The sequence below is a fragment of the Lagenorhynchus albirostris genome, chromosome 5 (genome assembly GCF_949774975.1).
Source record: "Lagenorhynchus albirostris chromosome 5, mLagAlb1.1, whole genome shotgun sequence".
NCBI classification, from domain to species: domain Eukaryota; kingdom Metazoa; phylum Chordata; class Mammalia; order Artiodactyla; family Delphinidae; genus Lagenorhynchus; species Lagenorhynchus albirostris.
This window is the reverse complement of record NC_083099.1, coordinates 15,702,345-15,709,051: the sequence shown is the minus strand read 5'-3', so window position 1 is coordinate 15,709,051 and position 6,707 is coordinate 15,702,345. Positions and strand designations below refer to the sequence as shown.

General features: G+C 43.2%; 1 pseudogene; it reads left to right on the top strand.

Moving 5' to 3' along the window:
* Window positions 1-949: 949 nt before the first annotated feature.
* LOC132520374 (rRNA-processing protein FCF1 homolog) lies at window positions 950-1,563 on the top strand (annotated as a pseudogene).
* The last annotated feature ends 5,144 nt before the right edge of the window (window positions 1,564-6,707 follow it).

Sequence of the window (6,707 nt, the reverse complement as noted above, 5' to 3'; positions counted from 1 at the left end):
ACTTATTTTACTTAGCATATTAATGCCCTCAAGGTCCATCCATGTTGTTGCAAATAGCAAGATTTCATCTTTTTATGGCTGAGTAGTAGTATTCCATTGTATGTATATATGCCACATCTTTATCCATTCATCCATTTATGGGCACTTAGATTGTTTCCATATCTTGAGTATTGTAAATAATGTTGCAGTGAACATAGGGGTGCATGTATCTTTCCAATTAGTGTTTTTGTATTGTTTGTATAAATACCCAGAAATGAAATAGCTGGATCATTTAGTACTTCTAGTCTTAATTTTTTGAGGAATCTCCATTGATATAAGTGGGGTGTTAAAAGTTCTAACAGTAGTTGTGTTGCTGTCAGTTTCTCCCTTTGGGTCTGTTAATAATTGCTTTAAATATTTTGGTGCTGTTATATTAGCTCCAAATATATTAATAACTGTTATATCTTCTTGATGAATTGTCCTCTTTATCACTCTATAATGTCCATCTTTGTCTCTTGTTACCTTTTTTGATTGAAGTTTATTTTGTTGGATGGGTGTGGCTATACCTACTTTCTTTTGGCTGTCATTTGTGTGGAGTATCATCTTCCCTCCCTTCACTTGGAGCTTCAGTTTGTCTTTAGAGCTGGATGAGTCGCCTAGATATAGCATAGAGTTGGGTCTTGTTTTTAATCCATCCACTCTATTTCTTTTGACTGGTGAATTCAACCCATTTACATTTAGGGGGATTACTGATAAATGAGGACTTCGTACTGCTCTTTTGTCTTGTTTTCCGGTTCTTTTATATCTCCATTGTTTCTTTTTCCTTGTGTTTATGTCTGCCATTTTAGTCTGGCAGTTTCTATGACGTTTTTCTCAGTTTCCTCTTTTTTTATATTTTGTGTCTCTGCTCTAGATTTATGTTTTGTGGTTACCGTGAGGTTTGTATAAAATGTGTCATAGGTAGAGAAACAACAGTGCGGCGTGAACACGGGGAAGCAAAAGAAAACACAGAAGTATGCAACCATGAAGCGAATGCTTAGTCTCAGAGATCAGAAGCTTAAAGAAAAGGATAGATTAAAACCGAAAAAGAAAGAAAAGAAAGATCCCAGTGCACTCGAGGAAAGAGAAGTCCCCCAACACCCTTCCTGCTTATTCTTCCAATATAACACACAGCTGGGCCCACCTTACCACATCCTGGTCGATACCAACTTTATCAACTTTTCCATTAAAGCCAAACTGGACTTAGTGCAGTCAATGATGGACTGGCTGTATGCCAAGTGTATCCCTTGTATAACTGACTGCGTAATGGCTGAAATTGAGAAATTGGGGCAGAAGTGTTGAGTGGCTCTAAGGATTGCCAAGGATCCAAGATTTGAACGATTACCATGCACACACAAAGGAACCTATGCGGTTGACTGCTTTGTACAGAGAGTAACTCAGCACAAGTGTTACATTGTGGCCACAGTTGACCAGGACCTTAAACAAAGAATCTGGAAGATCCCTGGAGTTCCTATCATGTACATTTCTAGCCATAGGTACAACACTGAGTGGCTGCCAGATGATTATGGGGCCACTTGGTTCTAATTCTTTTTTTTGTTGTTGTTGTTGTTGTTTTTTTGCGGTACGCGGGCCTCTCACTATTGTGGCCTCTCCTGTTGCGGAGCACAGGCTCTGGACGCACAGGCTCAGGAGCCATGGCTCACGGGCCCAGCCACTCTGCGGCATGTGGGATCTTCCCGGACCGGGGCACGAACCCGTGTCCCCTGCATCGGCAGGCGGACTCTCAACCACTGCGCCACCAGGGAAGCCCTCGGTTCTAATTGTTAAAAGACAAATTTCCTCTGCCTTCCTTCGACCAACTTTATCTTTTGCCAGTTCATTAAACATGCTATAGCATGAATTATTATTCCACTCACACATATGCTCTGTAATGAGCTGAGTATGGTTAAATACACTCACTTTTTTTTTGTTGTTGTTACGCGGGCCTCTCACTGTTGTGGCCTCGCCCGTCGTGAGCACAGGCTCCAGACGCGCAGGCTCAGCGGCCATGGCTCACGGGCCCAGCCGCTCCGCGGCATGTGGGATCTTCCCAGACCGGGGCACGAACCCGTGTCCCCTGCATTGGCAGGTGGACTCTCAACTGCTGTGCCACCAGGGAAGACCTACACTCACTTTTTAATGTTGTTTTGAAAATTATATTTTGTGTCATTTTAAAATTTGTTGCATCTTTTAATAAATCAAATAATTGCTCACATTAAAAAAAAAGTCTCATAGGTAAAATAGTCCTTTTTCTTCTGATAGTGTCTTATCTTCATTTGCCTACATGGCTTCCATCCTTTTCCTATTCCCCTTTTATGTTTTTATTGTCTCAAATAACCTATTTTTATGTTGTGAGTTTGCTCCCAAATAGAAGTAGCTAATGTTAATTTATACTGCCTTTTTCTCTTTAACCTTTATGCTATAATTAAATGTTTAACAACCTATTCTGATACAGAGTAGCAAGTTTTTGATTCTATTTATCACCTTACTCAAAGTTTTCTGTACTTTGCCCTTTTTTTTTTTTCTGGAAGAAGCGTTCCTTTCTACATTTCTTGTTAGACAGGTCTAGTGGTGAGGAACTCCCTCAGCTTTTGTTTCTCTGGGAAAGCCTTTATTTCTCCTTCATATCTGAAGCATAACTTTGCTGGATAGAGTACTCTGGGCTGATATTTTTTACCTTTTGATATTTTGAATATGTCATTCCACTCTCTCCTGGCCTATAGAGTTTCTGCTAAAAATTTTGTTGATAGACTAAAGGGGGTTCCTTTGGGGTTACTGTCTTTTTTCCCCTGGTTGCCTTAAAAATATTTTGTCATTGAATTTTGATAGTTTATAATGTATCTTGGAGAATGTGTTTTTGCATTGAGGTACTTAGGTGTACTCTTAGCACCATGACTTGTGCATCCAGTTTCTTCTCCAAGTTTTGGAAGATCTCAGCTGTTATTTCTTTAAATAATCTTTCTGTCCTCTTCTTCATCTCTTCTCCTCCTGGGATAACTATTATCCCTATGTTGCCTTTTCCAGTGAAGTCAGATAGTTCTTGTAGAATTTCTTAATTTATTTTTAGTTCTTAGTTCTCTCTCTTCTACCTGAATTATTTCTAGATTTTTATCTTTGAGCTTGATAATTCTCTCTTCCATATGGTCTGCTGTATTTTCAATGTTTTCTAATGCATTCTTCATCCCACTTTTTTTAGTTCTTCCACTCCAGAATTTCTATTTGGTTCTTTTTTTTTTTTTCCTTTTTTTTGCAGATAGCATTTTTTAATTTACAGAGGGGTTTGCCTACTTTCACTTTTTTAAAATAACATCTTTATTGGAGTATAATAGCTTTACAATGGTGTGTTAGTTTCTGCTTTATAACGAAGTAAATCAGCTGTACATATACATATATCCCCATATCTCCTCCCTCTTGCGTCTCCCTCCCACCCTCCCTATCCCACCCCTCTGGGTGATCACAAAGCACTGAGCTGATCTCCCTGTGCTATGTGGCTGCTTCCCACTAGCTATCTATTTTATGTTTGGTAGTGTATACATGTCCATGCCACTCTCTCACTTCGTCCTGTCCTGCCCCTAGGTTCTTCAGAACTTTTTTTTTTCTTTTTAGATTCCATATATGTGTGTTAGCATATGGCATTTCTTTTTCTCTTTCTGACTTCACTCTGTATGAAAGACTCGAGGTCCATCCACCTCACTACAAATAACTGAATTTCGTTTCTTTTTATGGCTGAGTAATATTCCATTGTATATATGTGCCACATCTTCTTTATCCATTCCTCTGTTGATGGACACTTAGGTTGCTTCCATGTCCTGGCTATTGTAAATAGAGCTGCAATGAACATTGTGGTACATGACTTTTTTTGAATTATGGTTTTCTCAGGGTATATGCCCAGTGGTGGAATTGCTGGGTCATATAGTAGTTCTACTTTTAGTTTTTTAAGGAACCTCCATACTGTTCTCCATAGTGGCTGTATCAATTTACATTCCCACCAACAGTGCAAGAGGGTTGGTTCCCTTTTTTCCACACCCTCTCCAGCATTTGTTGTTTGTAGATTTTTTGATGATGGCCATTCTGACTGGTGTGAGGTGATACCTCATTGTAGTTTTGATTTGCATTTCTCTCATCATTAGTGATGTTGAGCATCCTTTCATGTGTGACTGCCAACCCCAGTCCTCTCCCTGGGTTCCGACCTCCGAAGCCGGAGCCTCAGCTCCCAGCCCCGCCTGCCCCGGCGGGTGAGCAGACAAGCCTCTCGGGCTGGTGAGTGCCGGTCGGTACCGATCCTCTGTGCGGAAATCTCTCTGCTTTGCCCTCCGCACCCCTGTGGCTGCTATCTCCTCCGTGGCTCCGAAGCTCCCCCTCTCCACTGCCCGCAGTCTCCGCCCGCGAAGGGTCTTCCTAGTGTGTGGAAACATTTCCTCCTTCACGGCTCCCTCCCACTGGTACAGGTCCTGTCCCGATTTTTTTTTTTTTTGCGGTATGCGAGCCCCTCACTGTTGTGGCCTCTCCCGTTGCGGAGCACAGGCTCCGGACGCGCAGGCTCAGCGGCCATGGCTCACGGGCCCAGCCGCTCTGCGGCATGTGGGGTCTTCCCGGACCGGGGCACGAACCCGTGTCCCCTGCATCGGCAGGCGGACTCTCAACCACCGCGCCACCAGGGAAGCCCCCGTCCCTATTCTTTGGTCTCTGTTTTTTCTTTTTTCTTTTGCCCTACCCAGGTACGTGGGGAGTTTCTTGCCTTTTGGGAGGTCTGAGGTCTTCTGCCAGCGTTCAGTAGGTGTTCTGTAGGAGTTGTTCCACGTGTAGATGTATTTCTGATGTATCTGTAGGGAGGAAAGTGATCTCCAATTTTACTCCTCCACGATCTTGAAGGTCTCTCTCTTTGGTTCTTTACTAGAGTTTCAGTCTCTTTGGTAAAGCCTTCCTTCTGTTTGTTAATTTTATTTATGAACTCATTGGATTGCCTTTCTGAGTTTTCTTGTAGCTTATTGAGCTTCATGACAACTATGTTGAATTTTTCTCAGATCGTAATATTCCATGCCTTTAAATTTGGTTTCTGAAGAATTTTCATTTTCTTTCAGTGGCACAGTGCTACTCTGGTTCTTCATGGTGTCTGATAAGTTGTTCTGATGCTGGTGCATTTTAAGTAGTGACTACCTTTCTTCTCTAGGTAAAGCTTTTTTTATTTGAGTCAAACAATCCTGTAGATCGGTAATTAGAGGCCTTTCTTTTCTTTTTCACTAGGTGGCGCTATAGCACAAGTTTTTGGTTCTCTTACCTGCGCTGCCCCTGGCTGTTATTTGAGAATGGGAACTTTCCCTTCTCCAACACTTCTGTCAGAGGTGTCACCTGGTGCTCTCACTGTCACAGCTTGTGCCTCCAGGGTTGCTGATGCCTCGATGCTGTCAGTGTCACTGCTGTCCCTGGTGTTGCTGCTGGGGACACCAGGATGGCAGGCACCTCCACTGTGTTCAGGATTGCCTGGGCTGAGAGCACCACCATGATAGGGGAAGGGGGAAGGTATGCAGGGAGCTGGGGTCATGGGTGCCTTTCCCATGTTTGGGGTTGTTGGGTCATGGATGCCACTACTGTAGGTGGGGGAGCCAGAGTTCCAGGTGCCACCATAGCTGGAAGGATGGGGTCACAGGTCTCACTGCTGCTGCTGCTGCCGCTGCCAGTTCCCTGTGGTAGTGTGTGCTCCTGCAGCCAGGAGGCTGGAGTCACTTGCACTACTTCCCTTGTTGCTACTGGGTTCTCTTGGGCTTCAGGCTTAGCTGCTGTAGCAGGGAGACCAGGATTTCGGGCACCACCTCTGCGGTTCCCCTGGTTCAGCCTCTTCTGTGTGTTCAGTTCACCCACCTTTCCATATACAGATGTATGGAACTCTCCAACGTCCTGGTGTGTTGGGCAGAGGAACTTTTTGTTGAGTTACAGATGTTTTACTGGTGGTAGATTGAAGAGGAGAGACAGAGAGTGTCTCGCATCACCATGATGCTGCTGTCACTCCCAGGAACCTCTCTCTTAAACAAAACATCTCCATTTGAGTTCTGTGAATTTCAGTAAGCATTACATGTCATACATGGGTGCTGGCTCATAAGTCTTATGAGTGGTATTATATTTTTAAAAATTAAATATGCGGAGAAAGAAAATGCTGGCATTTGCTAGTCTATGGCTAAAAGCTTAATCCCCCCATTCATAAACTAGACTTTTTAGCACTGAAGTAGGCTACATGGTTAAATTTAAGGTATATATTTGGAGGGTCTTTTCAAGAGTAGACTGGTAACAGCAGCCCTCACTTCCCAATATGTCCTTACTTGTCCTGAAGTGAATGGGATAATACTATCAAGTTAGCTAGCCACAAGAGTATGCTTAATCATTTGTTACTGGTCAGGGTTCAGCCAGAGAAGGCAAACGCTCTGTAAGACGGTTTCTACCCTCAGAGCAATGACACCCTCCGCTGGGGTATAAATTGGCTGGACCTCTCAAAGTTGGGGTGGGCAGAGACATGACTGATGATCTGGTGCTTCCATCAGAGGTTTTACCAACAGCAGCCGAGGATTATACAACTTTACATCTAGTATCTCTCTAGGTAGAAAGGAAGGACTGAAGAATGCATCCTTTGGGAAGATTTGCAAGTGCAGATGAGAGTGGAGTGAGAAATGAGCATTCCTGGCATCTTTCCTAAAATG